General features: G+C 33.3%; 1 protein-coding gene across 1 annotated transcript in view; it reads left to right on the top strand.

Moving 5' to 3' along the window:
• The window catches only part of KCNJ3 (potassium inwardly rectifying channel subfamily J member 3), a 207,316-nt gene that overhangs the window by 88,983 nt on the left and 95,116 nt on the right, over positions 1-23,217 (top strand). The window lies entirely within an intron of this gene.

The following is a 23,217-nucleotide window of genomic DNA, read 5'->3' as shown; positions in this document are numbered from 1 at the left end:
TATATGTGTGTTTTGTATATATATATATATATATATATATATATATATATATACAAAACACACATATATGGGATACGTACACACATATATGGATATACATTTATATGAAATACACACATTTATTTATTTGATTTATTTGTTATTCAGTCATGGCTTTTCAAGACCTCATTTAGGGTTTTTTTTTGCGAAAGATACTAGAGTGGTTTACCAATATAGTGGTCTTCCTCTTGGTGCTTCTAAACTTATCTGTAAACTTATCTGACATTTTTGAAAATGTGTTGTCAAGACCTAAACATAGTATATCAGATAGCATCTCACTAGGAAGAGTGCAAAGAGAGATCACAATTTCTTTTTTTAATTTTCTTTTTAAAAATTTTATATGTTGATACATTTTTAATAAACATTTTCTGACATTTGTGATCCATATTCTTACCTTCCTTTCCACCCTTTTCTCCTCCCCAAGATGTCAGGTAATATGATATAGGTTATACATGTTTTATCATACAATATTTATTTCCATGTTATCACATTGTGAAAGAAGAGATATATTACTTAGACTAGAGAAAAATTCATGGAGGAAATGAAAAAATAAAGATGGTATGCATCAATCTGTATTCAAACTCTGTAATTTACTTCTATGGTGGTGAATAGCCTTTTTCTTATGAGTACTTTGGAGTTTCCTGAATCAGTGCATTGCTGAAAATACTGAATTCATTCACAGTTGATCATCTTCATTTTATAATTTCCATTTTCTTAGAAACTGATTGTCAGTGAAGCCTTGTCTTTGGGAGTACCTCTTTTTGGGGAGTATTGGGGAGCTGAGGTTCTGCTATGTAACAGTTCATAATGAACCTTCAGTTCAGAGAAAACAATCTCCTCCATAATATATTTGTGAAGTTGATTGCTTAAATCCAATATTGTGGCTTTACATTTATTCTAACTCAATTTTATCTTATATAAAGGCATGAAAAAGAATGTATAGGTTTAGCATGGGACATTAAATATTTTAATTTAGTTCCTATTTTATAAAGTGTTTCACATTCTCCAAAATAATTTCCTCATAACAACTTTGTATATAGTATTGTGATATCCATTTCAACACAGAAAAATTGAGGCTTAGAGAGGTTAAGTGATTTGCCTGAGGTCACTTAATTATTAAGAGGCAGAGTTCTGATTCAAACCTAGTTTTTCTTACTCTGAATAGAAAAAAGGGAAAAAAAATCTTCACTGTGACAAGCTGTTCAAACATGTTTAATACAGCAATTTGTAGTCATATGTATGAATCAGCAATTTCAACACCACACTTCAAATAATTGGGAAGCCATTGCTAAATAAATATCTTCATTATACTCAATCATACAAATAGAGGAATGAGAGTAATTGATCCATTTAGTCTTCTTTTTTCGGAAGCTGCTCTTGCCACTTCTTCTAACAGCTCTGACTGACTAAAATTTTCCAGAGATTTCATTAAACTTACCACTGTGGCACACTTTTCAGTGTAGCTCTTAAAAGTGTAACATATTATCATTGGTTCAAAGACTAATGACAATGTTGAGGCAAAAAAAAAGTATTTTGATGAGATAGCTAAATCAGTTGGAAACACTATAATTAACAGTTGATGGAAGCCAACAACACTACTTACAATTAACAGTTTTAATTAAGCAATGTGTGGAAGCAATTCACCCAATATAAGGAAAGGATTTAGCATTCCTAGCATGATTAAAACTGCTAGGGAGAAAGCACATACAGAATCCTTACTTAATCTTTAGATTTTAATATGTAGGCCAGATCTTTCCAGTCTCTGTAATAATGGTAATTACCAATTCTATGTCAACTGACTCTAAAGACCAACAGAATATAAACTTCTTGATGCAATCCTCCCTCCCTCCTTCCTTTCTTCTCTCATTCTTCCCTTTCTTCTTTCCTCTCTCTCTTGAATCTCCTCCCTTCTTTCCTTCTTGTGATTAATAAATTTTAGTTGAGTCAATTAGTACTTTTCTCACAGTCATTTTACTCTCAGCCTTTCTGATTGATAATATTACTATTACCAATGTAGAATAGAGTAAACTAAATTTATCTTGGTGAAGATCAAACCAGAACCTTTTAGCATAGAGTGTTAAATAACATTTAATACTAAATATCATTTTATTAAATATTATATTACCATTAGTAATAAATCTGCATAAATATATCTAAATATAATAATAATGATAGTTTTTATGTAGGGCTTTAAGATTTGCAAAGCAGTATACATATATTGTCTTATTTGATCCTTGTTATCTTCATTTTACAGATGTGGAAACTGAGAATAAAAAAAATTAAATGGCTTACTCAGTTTCATAAAGACTAATCAGTGTTTTGAGGCAGAATTCCAACAGATGGAATTGGATTCTAATTAGCTGGTTGCATTACAGGGTGCACTTCTCTTATTAAAATCTGATATATAAATGAATGAATATAAAATACTAAATTCATTGTTTGCATTACAAAAGGTTCTTCATTTTCAGAGTGACTCATAGGGTTTGCTTAAATAGGCAATTCCCTCTAGTACTTGGTAATATTTGTTTACAGATCATTAACTACATCTGAAGAAGGGAAAGAGAGGAAAGCAGAAAGACATCTTAAGCTTTTAGTACTAGGAGTTATTGGTTACCTGAGATCAAAGAGAAATAATATAATAATGCTATCTCATTTATAATTTATAATCATTTTTTCCTGTTATAACAATCCCATCAGGTAGAAAATGCAAATGCTAATGTCTTTATTTTATACATGAGGAACTGGGGTCCAGAGGTTATGAGTTGTTTCAGGCCAAAGAGCTAGTAAATAGCAAAGCTGGAAATGAGACCTCTCTTTTTTATTGCAACTCTAGAGGTTTTTCCCATCTCACCTTTTGAAGATAAACATTTTTCATGTTATAAGAATAGCAAATGAACTTGCATTTTCACTGGTACCAGGAACTCCCTGATGAGTAAGCTACATCACATTTCATATTTTATTTCAAATAAATAGAAATATGAGTAATTAAGAAATCTATTTATGCAGACTTCCATAGGAACATACATTTGGTTGAGAGTGAAAATTTAGGCAATGAATATAGAAATTTTAGAAATAAGTGGTAGATTCTATTGCCTTATACTTCAATTACAATTTATAGTGACACATGTGAGATTGGTTGACAATGAAAATTTATTGAAAAAATTATTATTTTCACTGAGAAACCCTATTTGAAGATTGCTTTTTGTAGGAAAATTTGGGGGCTGATTTAAATCTCAGATTTTTATATTATAAGGCATAGTAAATTAATCTATAGTAATTAAATAAAGCTCATCTTAAGGGACCACATTTTTTTTAATTTTTATTTAAGTGTGGAATCTGCTTTTTAAAAAATGTAACAATAGACAAAAATACTAGCTAGATTCAGTACTACTAAGTATATTGAATGTTGTATACGTACATAACCCTTTGAAAGATATTGTGGAGTGATTCAAGATAATTCATTGCATCTGTCCCTACCTTAAAGAAATTATAGTTTTATTGAAAAGACAGATAAAACATCAATAATAATACATACACATATGTATATATAATGTTTATGTCTAAGCTACATATACAGTGAATGATCTGAGGATTCAGAGACATATCATAACACACATACTTATAGGCAAGAGTGGTCAAGGAATGTTCCATATTACTGGATTAGTCTATTAAGTAATGAATAGAATTCAGTTATATCTAACTGGGGCAGGAGACATTCTGGAGGAAAAGCATTAAAGTAAGGGTCTCAAAAAGAAGGGTTTCTTCTTTATTAGGTATCTATTTCATTTGAAGCTAATAAATCATTTTTTTTAAACCCTTGTACTTTGGTGTATTGTCTCATAAGTGGAAGATTGGTAAGGGTGGGCAATGGGGGTCAAGTGACTTGCCCAGGGTCACACAGCTGGGAAGTGGCTGAGGCCGGGTTTGAACCTAGGACCTCCTGTCTCTAGGCCTGACTCTCACTCCACTGAGCTACCCAGCTGCCCTAAATTATTTTTAAAATTAATTGTTTTGAATCAATGAAAATCTACCTGTCTCTTTCCACTATTTAACTTACTCTTCTCAATATTGAGAAAGAAAGAAAATCAAAACCTCTGGAAACTAGCAGTATTAACAAGATTTGTTCTGATATGTCTGACTGGAAGCTCATATTTTAAAATTTCTATATTTCTGTATTTATTTAGTAATACATAATGTGACAATATAGCTTGAAATGTTTGTTAAAGTTAGAGAATTTTATTTATCTGAATTCAATGGAGCAGGAGGAAGAGGAGGAAAAGGACTATAACTCAATTATAAAACATAGTAATGTTTGCAAAGCTTTATAAACATGTTATTTTATCCTTATGACAACATATAATCCATATGACAAGCTCAGAATCATACAATCAATATCTGAGACCTGATTTGAACTCATATCTTCCTGATTCCATGAGTAACTCTTTATCCAGTGTGCCGACCTAGGTCTCTTTAATCAGTGGCATAATGGAAACTTGGAACATAAAATTTAGTTCCCCCGCTTAATAAAACATATCAATTTTAAAGGGAAAACCTTTGTTTTGATATATAAAATTAAGGGGATCCATATACCTAACTGTCCTAATCCAGATCCCCTAAAATATATTCAGAATAGAATTTGTTAGGCTATGCTGCTTCCAAAGTGTTTATGAATGGGCAAACAGTGGTTGCTTGGTCATCATTCACATGGTTAATTACTGTAGTGAGTGAGAGATGAAATGACTGAGGAAACAAAGGTTTGAGCTTCTGAGTATTTCAATACATTGAGCATACTATTTACCTAACAAATAAGCACCAGGCTCCTTCCTCAAAATAGGGCTGGACCTCAAATATAGGGAGAGGCTGAATTTTATGCATTAAAAACAATTAATCAAATAAGTCCAATTAGAAGGAAACAATATAACATTAAGTAATCTGATTTCTAATTGAATGAAAAATTTGTCTTTCCAAAGTGGGAGGATGAGCATACAGGTGCAATTCCCTGTTTTCAGGAGAAAGAATTAACTCACTCCCTTGTAAACAATCAGTGAAACATGGAAACAATAATTGATAAACTGTATGGAGCTAGTTTTCTGATAAAACATATAGGTTTTGCTTGAGATCTGTAACTATGAGAAAACTATTCACATCTATCTTTGAGTTTGACTGGGTTTCTGGTCAGCATAACCCACATCCTTAATTAAGAGTCTTGAAGCAAAAGGTAGGGATAGTCCAGCCTCCCAGCCACCCAAGGCTAGGCTCAAACAAAGCTACCATTTTCTTTGACTTCCCCCAACTGAATAATATTTTCTCACAGAAGAGAAATTGAAGTAGCCCATAATTGAATAGAAAGAGGACTGAGCTAGCTCCAAAATTGAGACACAAGATAGAGTCAGTGTGGTTCCCTTAGTTTCCTCAATTTTCAATTTACCAATTCTAAATACTCTAGGTTTGGAAAGAACATTAAATCATCTACAGCAATGGTGCCAAATTAAAAGAGGGATGAATCCCTGATGGATTCATACTGAAAACCATAAATTGTAGGCTGCAATTCTCTTATGAACAAAGTCTACCATGTTTCAAAAATATAATCATCTAACCTTTCTTAAAATGCTCCAGTGAAGAGGAACATGAACAAATCTCTTTTATTTTTGGATATTAAGAAGGTTTTGATTTTCATTTTCATTTATTTACTTTGTTTTATATCAGATTGCTCCTACTTCTGAGCTTTGAAGCCAAACAGAAAATAAGACTGATCTCTCCTATGTTATACTACTTCAAATACTTGAAGTTATCTAACATCCCATCTCTATTCAAGTTTTCTTTATTATAGTGCAAGACAGAAGGAACCTCTCCTCCAATACTACCATGGTCACATTCACTTCTTCTTCTTCTTTTTTTTTTTTTATTTTTTAGAAAAAATTTTTTCCATGGTTCCATGATTCATGTTCTTACTCTCAACCCCACCAGATCTTTATAGTGCCCCCCCCATAGCTGACATGCATTTCCAGTGGTTTCTTCATGTGTCACTGATCAAGACCTATTTCCATATTATTGATAGTTGTACTAGAGTGGTTGTTTAGAGTTTACTTCCCAAATCATGTCTTCATCAACCCATATGTTCAAGCAGTTGTTTTTCTTCTGTGTTTTCACTTCCTCTGAATGTGGGTAGCATTCTTTTCCATAAATCTCTCAGAGTTGTCCTGGGTCATTGCATTGCTGCTAGTGCAGAAGTCCATTCCATTCAATTTTACCACAGTGTATCAGTCTCTGTGTACAATGTTCTCTTGGTTCTGCTCCTTTCACTCTGCATCAATTCATGGAGGTCTTTCCAGTTCACATGGAATTCCTCCAGTTTATTATTCCTTTGAGTACAATAGTATTCCATCACTAATAGACATCACTATTCATTCAGCCATTCCCCAATTGAAGGGCATACCCTCATTTTCCATTTTTTTGCCACCACAAAGAGCACGGCTATAAATATTTTTGTACATGTCATTTTCCCTATTGACCTCTGATCTCTTTGGGGTACAAACCCAGCAATGGTATGGCTGGACCAAAGGGCAGGCAATCTTTTAGTGCTCTTTGGGCATATTTCCAAATTGCCTTCCAGAATGGTTGAATCAATTCACAACTCCACCAGCTGTGTTAATGTCCCAATTTTGCCACATCCCCTCCAACATTCATTACTCTCTCTTGCTGTCATTTTATCCAATCTGCTAGGTATGAGATGATACCTCAGAGTTGTTTTGATTTGCATTTCTCTAATTATTAGAGATTTAGAGCACTTTCTCATGTGCTTATTGATAGTTTTGATTTCTTTATCTGACAATTGCCTCTTCATGTCCCTTGCCCATTTATTGATTGGGGAATCTCTTGATTTTTTTTGTACAATTGATTTAGCTCCTTGTATATTTGAGTAATTAGACCTTTGTCAGAGTATTTTGTTACAAAGATTTTTCAATTTGTTGTTTCCCTTCTGATTTTGATTGCATTGTTTTTGTTTGTACAAAAACTTTTTAATTTAATGTATTCAAATTATTTATTTTATATTTTGTAATTTTTTTAACTCTTGCTTGGTTTTAAAATCTTTCCTTTCCCAGAGAGCTGACAAGTTTACTATTCGGTGTTCAACTAATTTTCTTATAGTTTGCTTCTTTATATTCAAGTCATTCACCTATTCTGAATTTATCTTGGTGTAGGGCAGGGGTCAGCAACCTTTTTGGCTGTGGGAGCCATAAACGCCACATTTTTAAAAAAGTAATTTCGTGAGAGCTGTACAGTGCTCACAGTGCGAGCTCCTATAACAGCGCCTGAAAAAAATTGAATTTATGGTTCCTGCAGAAAGAGCCATATATGGCCCTCAAAAGAGCCAGATATGGCTCAAGAGCCATACGTTGCCGACCCCTGGTGTAGGGTGTGAGATGTTGATCTAAACCAGTGGTTCCCAAACTTTTTTGGCTTACTGCCCCCTTTCCAGAAAAAAAATATTACTTAGCCCCCTGGAAATTAAATTTTTAAAAATTTTAATAGCAATTAATAGGAAAGATAAAGGCACCTGTGGCCATCACCACTCCCCTGGATCACTGTAGCACCCACCAGGGGGTGGTAGCTCCCACTTTGGGAATCACTGATTTAAACCTAATATCTCCCATATTGTTTTCCAATTTTCCTAGCAGTATTTGTCAGATAGTGGATATTTGTCCCCAAAGTTGGGCTCTTTGGGTTTATCATAGACAGTCTTGCTGACATCACTTACCCCAAGTCTGTTCTATTGATCCTCCCTTCTGTCTCTTAGCTCTCATATTGTTTTGATGACCACAGATTTATAGTATAGTTTAATATCTGCTACTGCTAGACCACTTTCCTTCACATTTTTTGTCATTATTTCCTTTGATATTCCTGATCTTTTGTTCTTCCAAATGAACTTTGTTATAGTTTTTTCTAATTCTGTAAAAAAGTTTTTTGGTAGTTTTATAGGTATGGCACTAAATAAGTAAATTAATTTGGGTAGAATGGTCATTTTTATTATGTTAGCTCATCCTACCCATGAGCACTCAATGTTTTTCCAATTCTTTAGATCTAGTTTTAATTGTTTGGGAAGTGTTTTGTAGTTGTGTTTGTATGATTCCTGTGCTTGTTTTGGCAGATAGATTCCCAAGTATTTTATATCGTCTAGCGCAGTGATGAGCAAACTACTGCCCATGACCAGATGTGGCCGCCTTACATGTTCCATCCTGCCACAAGACATTATTCCTAATCTGACGAATACAATGAGTAGGATACAATACAATGAAAGTTCAAAAGAGTTGCCTTAGAAACAGACTGACAGATGAGCATTTCATTTCCTTTGTGCCCCTCTTTAAAAAGTTTGCCCATCACTGCCCATCACTCTTGCTGCTGTGATATGTTGGAAATATATAGAAATGCTGATGATTTATGTGCATTTATTTTATATCCTACAACTTCGATAAAGTTGTTGATTATTTCTACTAGCTTAGTTGATTCTCTAGGATTTTTTAAGTAGACCATCATATCATCTGTAAAGAGTGATGTCACATTCATTTCTTTTTTTTTTAATTTTTTTTTTATTTTAAACACTTTAACTTCTGTGTATTGACTTATAGGTAGAAGATTGGTAAGGGTGGGCAATGGGGGTCAAGTGACTTGCCCAGGGTCACACAGCTGGGAAGTGTCTGAGGCCAGATTTGAACCTAGGACCTCCCGTCTCCATGCCTGGCTCTCAATCCACTGAGCTATCCAGCTGCCCCTTGTCACATTCATTTCTGATGAAATAGAATCACAGATTATTAGAGCTGGAAAAGATCTTAGAAATCATTTACTTAGAATTACTATTAAATTCTTTCACTAGTGCCCTAAGATCTACTATTTCTCTGTAACAACTTTATGAGATTCATAATGCAAGTATTTGTTTACTCCCCTCTACAGATGGCTCAAAATGGGAAATGACTTATCTCTTTAGGGTCTTCACCATCTTCCCAAGGAGATGATGAAGGAATGTGATGTTTGGGATCCTGAAATTCCCTCTTCTATTTTTCACCCAACCAGATCACCTAATGCCTTGTGACCATATGTCTGCTTGGGAAGTATAATAAATATGATTGGGCTGAAATCATAACTTGGTTAATGCTACACTGATGATCTCTGTCTTTTTATGTGCATGTGTGTATGTATATATCTATGTGTGCTAATCTCTCTAACCCTTTAAAATGCAGTATTGGACACAGTTGCCAGGGCAACTGACTTTTAGGGCTTATACCTGCACTGGTATGGGATTATGGACTAGATGACTATCTTGGACTTCTTTACCCCTCATTGCATTTCCTTGCATCCTTGTAAGGAGCTTTTTGAGGCAGATGGTTTTGGGGTGTGTTTATTGCCAGTCTCCCACTCATCTAAAGTAGAAATACATTGCTTTTTTTCTTTCTGATTTCCCTCTGTTTGCTTCTGTCCAGGAGGAGAAAAATACCTTGCTTCTAAGAGAAAGATATCAAATCTAAGGTTTAGGGATTCCTTTTATTTCCTACAGTATTTTAAAATTGCTTAAATATTAAATAAAACTCATGTTATTCAGAGAGAATTTTTTTCCATCACAAATCTCCTTTCAACCACTTACCTCCTCCTGGCTAGTTGCATTCTGATGAGATTTGTAATATAGATTTATGTGGAGAAATTATACTTTAACCCTTCTTATATTTTCAGTGATTGTGAGTTTTCTATCTCACTTTTAAATTTATGTAATATTCCTAATGTATATTATTTACTGTATGTTAAACTAATGGGAGCAGTTTTCAACATAGTACTATCATATAAAGGGGAGTTTTAGATTTCTCCTGTTATATTTGGTTGTTAGATATCTATTGCATTTTAGACTTATTAATGCTAGTAAGAAAGAGAAATTATTTTTTATTGAAGTTATTACATTTTCCTTCATATGGTAAAGAAAACTACAGTCCTAATCTGCTGTTAGGCTTTAACCCTGATTAGCATTTTAAGGGGCAACTAAGTGGAGGAAAGGTTAAATAGTTGGTAGAGTGGATAGAATATTGAACCTGAAGTCAGGAAATCCAGGAAGATCTGTTCAAATGCTACTCATATACTTACTGGGTAATCCCAGAAAAGTCACTTAACCTCTATCTGCCTAAGTTTTTTCATTTGTAAAATGAGAAGCATAATAACACCCTACCTCTCTGAATTATGATGAAGATAAAGTACATAACTGTAAAGTTCTTTGCAAACCTTAAAGGCTTTTCCCCCTACAAGATTATATTCAACTGTACAGGATAAGTTTTCTCGTCTCTTAATCTGTCTCTTTTTGACTATGGTATTTCAATAGGTTCTCTTATTTATAATAGGAACTTCCAGATTTTGGGTTATCCTTCATGGCTGTGGTTCCCTGAATTGTTTCTTTTTTGGAAGTTAGAAGTATTTTTCACTCAGGGAGGAAAGATCTGACTTTTGACTGTCAAAATCCAGAAACTTTTCCTTTAGGATTCTTTCAGAAGATAATCTATGGATTCATTCATTTTTTACTTTCCCCAAATCTAGGTGTTTTCATTCATGATTTTATAAAATATAGTTTGTACGCTTTTTTTTAGTTTAAAATGTTAACATAAAAATATTGTTTTGAGGGAGTCCCTTGATTTGTAAATTATCTCTCCTTAACATATTTTCCAGGTTATTTTCATAGAAAATATAGTGCATTATCTTTTATTTTAAAAATTATTTTATCTTAATATCTTAAGTTTTCTAATGAGGTCTGATTTCTGTTTGATCCATTCTGATACTCATGAACCTTGTTTAAGGTTCACCATTTTGTGTTCCAAGTTATTCATTCTACTTACTTATTTAAATTGTGAAATTTTCCTTCATATGGTAAAGAAAACTATAGTCCTAATTTGCCTCAGAGCTTTTCTCTAATCAAAAAAAAATTTCTTGCTTTAATTTCTCCTAGATCTTCATGTATTCTTTGTGGAGGATTCCTTTATTCCTTTGTGTGTCTGCTTGTAGTTGTCATGGAATTAATCTCCTCTTGTATTTTTGGCAATCTCTGGACCCATAATAATTCTTTTTTTAGTAGTTGATGTATTCCTCTGCTTTCCCATAAATCATACTTAGACCATGAATGAGTGAATAGAGAAAGAGTCATGATTGGAGTAGTTACCTCTTCTTGGTGCCAGTCTGGAACATTTGAACCTGTGGTGCTATGGTCTGAATGCTACTACAACTGTTGTTATTATTGCTGCCATTCCTAGTCATTTACAAAGTTTGTGCTATTAGTTTCTGACATTCTTTTGGGAGTTCTGTGCTTTTGCTCATTATGGGTAGCAAGTTTTTCAGACTAGATTTTTCAGTCTACTGTGGACATTCTGAGTAATTTCTATATTGTTTTCTTGCAGTGTTTCTGGCTTTTCTTACAGTTCTTTTTAATGCCATAGGCTTCTAGTTGGCTTTGTGTGGAATTCTAGGTTATATGATATCATTTAGTATGGTTGCTCATTGGATTTCTTGATCACTACTTTGTATAATCAAATATTTTTTCTTTTAATTTTTTTTATTCTAGAGTTGGTATGTAAGAAGTAGGCTTTCTTCAATTATTCAGACCACCTTCTTAATCAGAAGTCCAAATTATTAGCACTTGAATGTGGAAATTTGTAATCATGGAGTTTCATTTTTCTAACCTTTAAAAGAGATGTTGTATTTCATTTTTAGGTACTAGGAATGAACTTTAATTGTATATGCTGGTTCTTTGTATTCCCTCACTCAGTTCTATGAGGGTCTGATGTAAGTTTTAATTTCATGTAGTTGTTGAAACAAAATCCATAGTACAATGAGCAATTGTGAATCACTTAATCATCAGTAATGCAAAGATCCAGGAAAGATCCAAGGAACTTAGGACAAAAAAAGCTATCCATTTACTTGCTACAGAAGGAACTGATGAAGTCTCAATACAGATTGACGAATGCCATTCTTCACTTTATTTCCTCCATGAATGTTTCTCTAGTGTAACCAATATGTTTTTTTCTTTCACAATATGATGAATATGGAAATATGTATTGTATAATAGCACATGTACAACCTATATCATATTACTTACGATCTTGGAGGAGTGGGAGGAAAAGAGAGAACATGCAATGCAAAATGTCAGAAAATAATTATTAAAAATTATACTGGCATGATATGGCAGGGGGAAAACAGTCCTGAAGGTCATATGGTTTCTGGCTTGGCCTAATGAGCTCATTATTTTAGAGTGGACTGATGAGCTTGGTCTAAGCAGCTCATGTACACATCATCAAAGACCAACATTATTCTTCAATTTGAAATTTATGAGTCCAGATGAGTTTCTATTTATTATTGTTGTTTATTCCTTTAACTTATGAGATTTCTCTCCATCAAAAATTTTCTGATTTTGAGTAAAAGCAGAGTTTAAACTTTGTGTAAAATAGTTTTTCCCAAAATTCTTTTTAAAAATTTTCTATTTATTTAATTATTTTTGAATATTTTTTCCATCCTTATATGAATCATATTCTTTCCCTCCCTTCCTTCCACCCCCTCCCATAGCCAATGAGCAATTCCACTGGGTTTTCCATGTGTCATTGATCAAGACCTATTTCTACATTACTAATATTTGCACTAGGGTGATCGTTTAGAGTCTACATCCCCAATCATATCCCCACTGAACCATGTGACAAGCAGTTGTTTTGCTTCCATATTTCTACTCTTATATTTCTTTTTCTGGATGTGGATAGCATTTTTTCTCATAAGTCCCTCAAAATTGTCTTGGATCATTGCATTGCTGCTAGTACTGAAGTCCATTACATTCGATTTTACCACAGTGTATCAGTCTCTGTGTACAGTGTTCTCCTGGTTCTTATACTCTGCATCAATTCCTGGAGGCCATTCCAGTTCACATGGAATTCCTCCAGTTCATTATGACTTTGAACACAATAGTGTTCCATCATCAACAGATACCACATTTTTTTCAGCTATTACCCAATAGAAGGGAATCCCCTCATTTTACAATTTTTTGCCACCACAAAGAGCATGGCTATAAATATTTTTTTACAAGTCTTTTTCCTTCTTATCTCTTTGGGGTATAAACCCACCAGTGCTATGACTGAATAAAAAGGCAGGCAGTCTTTTAAAGCCCTTTGGGCATATTTCCAAATTGCCTTCCAGAATGGTTGGATCAATTTACAATTCCAACGGCAGTGCATTAGTGTCCCAATTTTGCCACATCCCCTCCAATATTTATTACTTTCCTTTGCTGTCATATTAGCCAATTTGCTAGTTGTGAGGTGGTATCTCAGAGTTGTTTTGATTTGCATTTCTGTGATTATAAGTGACTTAAAACATTTTTCATGTGCTTATTGATAGTTTTAATTTCTTTATCTGAAAATTGCTTATTCATATCCCTTGCCCATCTATCAATTTGGGAATTGCTTGATTTTTTTTTGTACAATTGATTTAGCTTCTTATAAATTTGAGTAATTAGACCTTTGTCAGAGTTTTTTGATATGAAGATTTTTTCCCCAGTTTGTTGATTCCCTTCTACTTTTGGTTGTATTGGTTTTGTTTGTACAAACACATTTTAATTTAATGTATTCAAAACTACTCACTTTATATTTTGTAATATTCTCTAACTATTGCTTGGTCTTAAAACCTTTCCTTTCCCATAGATCTGACAGGTAAACTATCCTATGTTCACCTAATTTACTTATAGTTTCCTTCTTTACATTTAAGTCATTCACCCATTCTGAATTTATCTTGGTGTAGGGTGTGAGATGTTGTTCTAAACCTAATCTCTCCCATGATACTTTCCAGTTCTCCCAGCAGTTTTTGTCAAATAGCAGATTTTTGTCCCCAAAGCAGGTATATTTGTGTTTATCATACACTATCTTGCTGAAGTTATTTACCTCACATCTATTCCACTGATCTTTCCTTCTGTCTATTAGCCAGTAGCATATTGTTTTAGTGACCACTTCTTTATAGTACAGTTTAAGACCTGGTACTTCTAGGCCTCCATCCTTCACATTATTTTCATTATTTCCCTTGATATTCTTGATCTTTTGTTCTTCCAAATTAACTTTGTTTTATTTTTTCCTAGTTCAGTAAAAAATTTCTTGATAATTTGATAGGTATGGCGCTGAGTAAGTCAATCAGTTTAGGTAGGATTTTCATTTTTATTGGTAGCTCGTCCTACCCATGAGCAATTAATGTTTTTCCAATTGTTTAGGTCTACTTTTAGTTGTGTGGAAAGTGTTTTGTAGTTGTGTTCATATAGTTCTTGTGTTTGTCTTGGCAGATAGATTCATAAATATTTTATTTTACCAAGGGTGATTTTAAATGGAATTTCTCTTTTTAACTCCTTCTGCTGAGATGTGTTGGAAATATATAAAAATGCTGATGATTTATGTGGGTTTATTTTATATCCTGCAACTTTACTAAAGTTAATTAGTTCCACTAGCTTTTTTGTTGATTCTTTAGGATTCTTTAAATGGACCATCAGATCATCTGCAAAGAGTGATAGTTTAGTCTCCTAATATCTTCAATTTCTTTTTCTTTTCTGCTACTGCTAGTGTTTCTAGGACATTGTTAAATAATAGAGGTGATAATGGACATCGTTGTTTCACTCCTGATCTTATTGGGAAAGCTTATAATTTATCCCCATTACAGATAATTCTTACAGATTTTAAATAATACTGTTTATTATTTTTTAGGAAAGACCCTTCTTTTGCTATACTTTCTGGTGTTTTCAATAGGAATAAGTCATTTTGTCAAAGGCTTTTTATGTATCTATTGAGATAATCATGTGATTTCTGTTGCTTTGGTTATTGATATGGTCAATTATGTGGATGCTTTTCCTAATATTAAACCATCCTTGCATTCCTGGTATAAATCCTACCTGGACATATTGAATAACCCTTGTGATCACTTGGTGGAATCTTTTTGCTAGTGTTCTATTTAAGATTTTTGCATCTATGTTCATCAAGAAGATTGGTCTTTAGTTTTCTTTGTCTGTTTTTAGTCTGTCTGGCTTTAGAATCAGTACCATATTTGTGTCATGAAAGGAATTTGGTAAAACTCCTTCACTTATTTTGTCAAATAGTTTGTATAGTATTAGGGTTAGTTCTTCTTTCAGTGTTTGATAGAATTCACTTGTGAATCCATCTGGTCCTGGGGATTTTTTCTTAGGAAGTTCTTTGATGTCTTGTTCAATTTCTTTTTCTGATTTGGGATTATTTAAATATTCTTTTTCTTCTTCTGTTAATCTAAGCAATATATATTTTTGTAAATAATCATCCATATCACCTAGATCGCCATGTTTATTGCCATATAAATGCAGAAAATAGTTCTTAATAATTGTCTTAATTTCCTCTTCATTAGAGGGGAGGTCACCCTTTTCATCTTTGATACTGTTAACTTGATTTTCTTCTTTCCTTTTTTTATTAGAATAAACCAGTACTTTATCTATTTTATTTTTTTCAAAGTACCAGCTTCTGTACTTATTCATTAATTCAATAGTTCTTTTGCTTTCAATTTTGTTAATTGTTCCTTTAATTTTTAAGATTTCTAATTTAGTTTTTATCTGGGGATTTTTCATTGGTTCTTTTTAGTTTTATAATTTGCATGCCTAATTCATTGAAGTCTTCCCTCCCTGATTTGTTAATATATGCTCTCAGGGATATAAATTTCCCTCTGAGTACTGCTCTGGCTACCTCCCATACATTTTTATATGATGTTTTATCATTGTCTCATCATTCATCTCTTCAACGAAAATATTAATTATTTCTATGATTTTTTTTCTTTTACCAACCAACTTTGGAGAAACATATTATTTAGTTTCCTATTAATTTTTGATTTGACTCTCCATGTACTTTTACTAATTTTTATTTTCATTGCATTATGATCTGAGAAGTTTGCATTTATTATTTCTCCTCTTTTGCATTTGTTTGCCATATTTTTATGCCTGCCCTAGTCCATGATCAGTCTTGGTGAATTTATTATGTGCTGCTAAAAAGAATGCATATTCCATTTTGTCCCTATTTATTTTTCTCCATATATCTATTACCTCTAATTTTTCTAAGATTTAATTCACATCTCTTGCTATATATAATATAGTTTTACTATTTATTTTTTCCTTAAGCTTAAGTAGTTTCTCCTTTAAAAATTTGGATGCTGTACCATTTGGTGCATACATGTTGAGTATTGCTATTTCCTCATTACCTATACTGCCTTTTATCCCTATTTAATTACCTTCCTTATCTCTTTTAATCAAATCTATTTTTACTTTGGCTTTGTCAGATATCATGATTGTGACTCCTGCCTTCTCTGTGTTCCTCAGCCTCCTGGGGTCTCAACTCTTGCTGTTCTCGGAGGTAAATCTGTGGTGTCCTCTGCCAGCCTCCAAAAACCTAGCAATTGCCCCACAAGTGGAGTTGGGGAAGAGTGATTAGCTCTCACTTTGGTAGGAGTAATTGTACCTCCTTATATCATGGGAATGCTCAAACCTTGCCTACCTTCAAAGCTGTTTCCTATAGAAGAGCCCCTCCACTTGTCTGGTTTTGGTTTTTGTCCTTTTGAAGAGCTTTATATCAGTACATGATGAGGAGAAGAAGCCCCTTGCTTCTACACTATGGCCATCTTAGCCCCTCTAAATTTCTTAAAATATAGTTTCTCACTAGTATAATTTTTCAGACATCAAAAAAGATTTTGTCCAAATAAAAGTGCTTTTGCTCTATTCATTCAAATTATATGGTTTCTTTCTTTTTTTTTTTTCAGAACGATTAATTCTTAGATGCTCACTCAGTAAAGGATTTATTCTGGTTGAAGGCTTTCCCACATTTGTGAACATTTATACTTTCAATTCCAGTGAATTACTTGGTAAATAAGTATCTATTTGAGAAAAGTAAGGTATCTATTTGACTAAAGGCTTGCCCCATTCAGTCTATTTATAATGTTGCTTTCAGGATTAATTCTCAAGTGTTCAATAAGTTATTGTGCTCTGGTTGAGGGTCTTCTCACAAACATTAAATTCAGATTGACTCTCTCCAATGGAAAGGTGTTCATATTTAGTAAGGTACCCCTTATTGCTAAAGGCTTTCTTTAATTCATTACTTTTGTAAGGCTTCTTTCCAGTATAAATTATTTGTTGTTCAGCAAGACATCCCTACTGACCAAAGTCTTTCCCTCTTTCATTGCATTTGTAGAATTCCTGTCTTGTAGGTACTCAGTAATACTAAATAATAAATGAGTGGAAACAGAAGGCTTTACTAAATTAACTATATAAAATTTCTTCCATGAAATGTTATTATGCTTAATTATCAGAATGCCATTTGGAAAGATTCCATTGCCATTGTATTCTCCAGCCATATTCTGAGGTTAGCTCGCTAATAACTTACTTTTATAGCTCCCAAGACATGACCAATATTTCTTAACTCACTATACTACCCTCTGATTACCTCCTCTTCCCTAACTATATCTGAAGGAGGGTTCTTGTTACAAATAGAACCCTCACCTGGTCAATTAGCTGTCCACAGCAATAAATGAGATAATGGCACAGGATGTCCCAAAGGGTTTACTGCATTTTAAGGCATTAAACCTTAAAATTTGAAGCAATTAAATTTAAAACTGTAGTGACTTTTAAAAAACTTTACAAATATTGTGGTTTTGAGTCTAATTTTTTATGATCCCATTTGGAGTTTTGTTGGCAAAAATACTAGCTTACCTTTTTCCTTCTTTAGCTCATTTTATGATGAAGAAACTGAGCCAGACAGGGTCAAGTGAATTGTTCTGGGTCACACAGCTTCTAAGTGTCTGAGGTCAGATTTGAACTCTTGAAGATGGGTTCCTAATTCCAAGCGCAATGTTGTCTTTTTTTTAACATCTTGTTGCCCTACCTTATACATGTGCTATGCTTTCTAAGTTTTAAAACATTATACAAATATTAGTTGGTAATGGAGTTTTGAACATATTTGTAATTTTATTAATGTAAGAAAGTTTTGGTGTTGAAATTATAACCTCCCTCCTTGAACATCACACACTCTTTTATCTTCTACACTTTACTGCTGGCATTATTCTGTTGTTTGTTTGACTAACTACATGATAGAAAAGAAACATTAGAAAATCCCTTATAACTCACTAGAAAATACTACTTTTAAAGGAAAATATATGATTTTTTAAAAATATCTGGTCTTTGTCAAATTGTCTCTCATTTCCTACATATGTAGTCTGCTTATGACTTCTTAACTAATCTGACTAGTTCTTTGTACTATGTCATTATAATAAGTCATTGCTTATGAACTCATTCTCTATGTGAACCAGTTAATTTTATCCTCTCCAACAGCTCTCAGTACCCATACCATATATCTTGAAAACATGTGCATAATATAAGTATAACAAAAAGAACTAATGAGATTGAAGAAATTAATCCATCAAAGAATAAAAATAGTTCATAGTTCATAGTGGGTTTACTATCCTTATAAATGGAGGGTAATATTGTTATTTAATCTGGATCTCTGATTTCATTTGTATTAAGAGTTGGGGGCTGGACCTCACTCAAGCCAGGCCCCATTCCTCCAAATATGTTTAGAATTTGTATTAGCACAAAATGAGACATGTATTACTCATTAGACAGCAGGCACAAAGTGTTTTGCTTGACCATAACCTTGAACTGATTTACCTGAGTAAGGCTCTTCTGACTATTACTCACAATGATCCACTTGGCAAATATCAAATTCACCCTGAAGCTCCTTGGGATTGCTTTATGTTTAGCCAACGAGAAAGTGAAATATAAAGCATAGTCTTTTACCCCTGATCCAATCAGTCTCAAGGAATATCTCAATATATTTTAAAGGAAAAATTGCCTAACTTGCATGGGAGGAGAAGTTAGGATATTGTTACCAGGATGAAGAAGCAATTTGTTAGGCAGACCTTTTATCTTGGACTTAGGATTGAGAAATATCTGAATATGAATATGTTTTCAGGTAGTTATTAGCTTTTTTACTAGGCAAACCACCTAGCCTATCTGAATCTCAATTTCCTCATTTGTAAAATGAAAGGGCTAGACTTGTTAACTTCCCAATGTTCTTCTTTCCTGCTCTAAATCTAGGATTTTGTGATCTGTACATTTGAATGGCTATTTTGCAACTTCAGAGTCTTTGTAAGTTGTATGGAGCACTAAGAGGGGAAGTTAAGGTCATGAAACAAATTTGTTTCACAGATGTGACTTGATTCCAGGTCTTCCAAATTCTGAGGAGAGTTACCTAACCCCTACACCATGCTTCTTCTCTTACTGTTTTCATTAATTTAGCTACATGTCATTAAAAAGCATTTGTATACCCAAAGAAAAGTTCTATATGGTGAAGGACTGTGTGACTTTTTGGGACCAAAAACATGAACATTTTTGTGCCTTTAATTTTAATTTTGCAGATGAAGAAATTAAGTCTAGGATGTTAAGTGATTTACTTCAAATAAGAACAAGAGGCAAGATTTGAATGCTAGAGCAACTGATCTTTTCACTGTAGCACATTGAATGGAAAGGAGAATTAGCCTATTTAAAATTTTTTACTTTTATAGGCATTTTTCTTGCTGAATTCCATAATAGTCCATGAATTCTCATGTGGTTTCCTTACAAATTGTACTTGAATCCTCCAACAACATATCAGAAGATATTCTTGGGAAATGTGGAGTCTGAAACTATTGACAAGCTAAGAAAGAAAACTCACAAGCATGTACTTTTGGAAACTCTATATAGTATTTCAAGTTATTCTGCATCTGGGATGTGAATTGTGCACTCCACTTTAAGTTGAGAAAACAGGGATGGTTAAAGGCTTTAAGTGTGGGGGTCATTCATGTATTATTCTATTTGCATGTATTTATTGTATCTATCTTCATGAATAGACCAATGTTTAATGAGAACATCTCAAAAGAAAGACTGAAATAAATCCATAATAAAATGGTCCACCTTATATTACTGAACTTTCCTTTAATAATATTATTTTTGTAGCTATAATTTGAAGGTAATTTTCTTCCTTTTATCTTGGAATTATTCAAATATTGAAATATTTTAATAAAGTATGTTTTTAAAAAGTTTCTAGTTCTATTTAGCTAATGCTTTATTAAGCTTCTGAGTAAGATTTTCAGTCTTTCTAGGCAGACTAGTCAGGAGCATGAAATAAGTGAGGGAAAGGTCCTTATTTGAGTGAACAAATAATTGTTCAGCTGCTGGCTTTCTTTTTCATATTTGTCAGATATACTCAGGTTTTTAATAATATAGTGAATTTTTTCACATTAAAAAATTGGTTCCCTTGATTATTTTTCCCAGCAGTTACTACAAAATGTAAGTAGCATGTAGTATGAGACTATCAATATTAAAATAAATGAAACATACAAATTTGAAATGCACATAGAGGTACTTTCTCCATATTACAACTGTACACATGTATGCATTTTATAGATTAGGAAATAGATGAGCAGTGAAATCAGATTACTTCTATGAGGTAACGGGGTGAATCAATGTTAGAATGAATAACCAGCAATAAAACCTAGGTTACTAGACTGCAAGTCTGTTGCCATAAACAAAAAGCTAATATAGGGATTTTTTTTAACTAGAGAGCTATTTCAGTGAAATGAATTCTAAGAAAGGTATGACTTGTAGTCAGTGTTTATTGATTGTGTTAGCATACAGAATATGCTTCTAGAAGTATTGTTTCCCCTTTCTATTGAATTATTTGAGAAAAATATGAAAATATAGCTGGAATATAAGAGATAGTTCTGTTTTTTTTCCTAATCAGCAGCCAAACAGTGAATATCCAGATATAAAATCCTCACACTTCTTCTTTCCTTTTATTTTTCACACACGCAAAAAAAAAAATCTGTCTCTGAATTCTAAAAAGCATTTAAAGTACCTAAGGTATTATATTTATCATTTAATTAGTTTGGACATATTGATTATAGGACCTTCAAATGATATATGGGATGAATGAGATATGGAATGAATGTCATTACATATTAATTTATAGAATACTAGCTTTAGTGAAATTATGGTATTAAAGATTTGGAAGAATTATCTGGTGGCTAGAAAAATTTTATGAGCTGCTTTTTGGTCAGTTTTTCTATATGTTTGTATGTATATCTGTGTTTATGTGATGGGCTGGGGGACTTGGAGTGGTATATTCTGAGAAAGGTCAATGAAAAGGAACTCATACTTGTTTTCTATTTCCAATTATTAAAATCCTGGGTTAATCAAAATATCCTATACAGATTTGGACATAATAGTTTACATCCTTCTTAAAGGCTGTAATTTCCCAGAAATCATCAAAGGTTCAATAAAATTCCGCATTCTCATTGGAACAGAGAGACATTTCCTTCACTGGTTGATTCTCATAGTAATATTGAGTTATATCAATGATTACATATTTCTCCCAACAATTCAGATTTTACTTCATTCATTCCTGCCCATTTTATATGGGTATCTGAAAAGTTTATCATAGAATGTCTATTATGTGTACTTCTAGTTCTTCAGACATCATGAGGGTAACCATGAACCTTGCAACTCTTCATTAATTATTCCTCATTCTCACCTTGTTATAAGCCCATTTTTCAGGATAATAATAGCTTCTATTAATAACAAAAGCAGATAGAGAGAATGATTAGTGGATGATAAATGTTTACAAAAGACTGCATCATTTTTTTCTTTCAATCTTTAGTCTCTGAATTATGAAGAAATTTATAATTATTCCATTTTTACAGAGAAGGAACTTAAACTCCAAAAGATTGAGCTATCATAGCAAGTACTATATTTGATACCAGACCATCTATGCTTTAATCCTGACCCTGCTTCTTGTTGCCAATATGACCTTGGGTAAGACCTCTTTAAGAAACACATCCCTCTTTCTGAAATAAGTATTTGATTGACTGAAACAAATGTATTACATATATGTCATAATATGTTAATCACTCCCTAAATTCCTTCACAATTTCTCAAAAGATTATCCTTTGACTATATGACATGCTCATGATTGCACAGCTAGTAAATTGTAGAATTAAGATTCCTGCTCAGGTGTTCTGATGCCAAGTTCTATGATTGTTCCTCTTAAACAATGCTTTGCTCTATGACTTCCGTGATCTCAGAATAAGATATTGAAGAGTAAGAACCAGTAGAAGACCTTTACTGAAAGGGATCATAATCTAAGATATGTTAACATGTGTCTGTGAAAGGTGGAATGGGTGTCTGAAGTGGAGTTGTATATTCTAGGAAAAAGCAAAAAAAAAAAAGGACACTCATACTTGTTCCTTTCAGCTTGCACCTATTAAAATCCTGAATTAACCAAAATATCCTAAACTGACACAACACAGTAGAAAATCCACCAGATGTTTTGAGTCCGTGGAAGCGCCAGGCAACTTGAAAATTAGGAGACTCTTTGTGCTTATCTATGATAACTTCTGGGTAAACCTTTTCCTCTGCTATCTTGGAATAAGAGTGAGAAATTTAAATGAACAGTGAATTGTATTTGTCCAGTGGAACTGCTTGCCAGGTACTTAGCTTAAACCAAATGCTTCCCAAGAATTCTCTCTCCCCTACAGCTAACCATTATATCTCCATTTTTTTTTAGTGTCTGATTAGATAAGCCCTAAAGTTTGATGCCACTGGACCTTCACAGATGCTGTTCTTAGTAATCATAGTACCCTGGAGGATGGAGGCCTCTGTTAACTGGTTGCTCCAATACTTGACAAGCTTTTCTTTCCACTTATACTCTTTTTTAGAACTTTATTGGCTGAGGCAAAAAGATTCCCCCACCCTCTTTTTAAACCTACTCATACTTTCTCCCTATTCACAACAGTTATAATCATCTAAAGACTTAATCCAACTTTGCTCTCCTGTTCTGCTTTGCCCTCTAGGATATTCACTCTTTTGTAACTTAAATCAATTTAACCCTGACAATATTAATTTCCACCCTATTTGTATCATGAAAACTTGGTTCTCTCCAGAGGACATTGACACTGACATTGCTTCTTCTTCTTCCTCTTCCTCTTCTTCTTCCTCTTCCTACTCTTCCTCCTCCTCTTCCTCCTCTTCCTCTTCCTCCTCCTCCTCCTCCTCCTACTCCTCCTCCTCCTCCTCCTCTTCCTCTTCCTCTTCCTCTTCCTCTTCCT

The sequence above is a fragment of the Gracilinanus agilis genome, chromosome 3 (assembly GCF_016433145.1).
Source record: "Gracilinanus agilis isolate LMUSP501 chromosome 3, AgileGrace, whole genome shotgun sequence".
NCBI lineage: Eukaryota > Metazoa > Chordata > Mammalia > Didelphimorphia > Didelphidae > Gracilinanus > Gracilinanus agilis.
The sequence above is the reverse complement of the archived record's forward strand: the minus strand, read 5'-3'. Positions and strand labels throughout refer to the sequence as shown.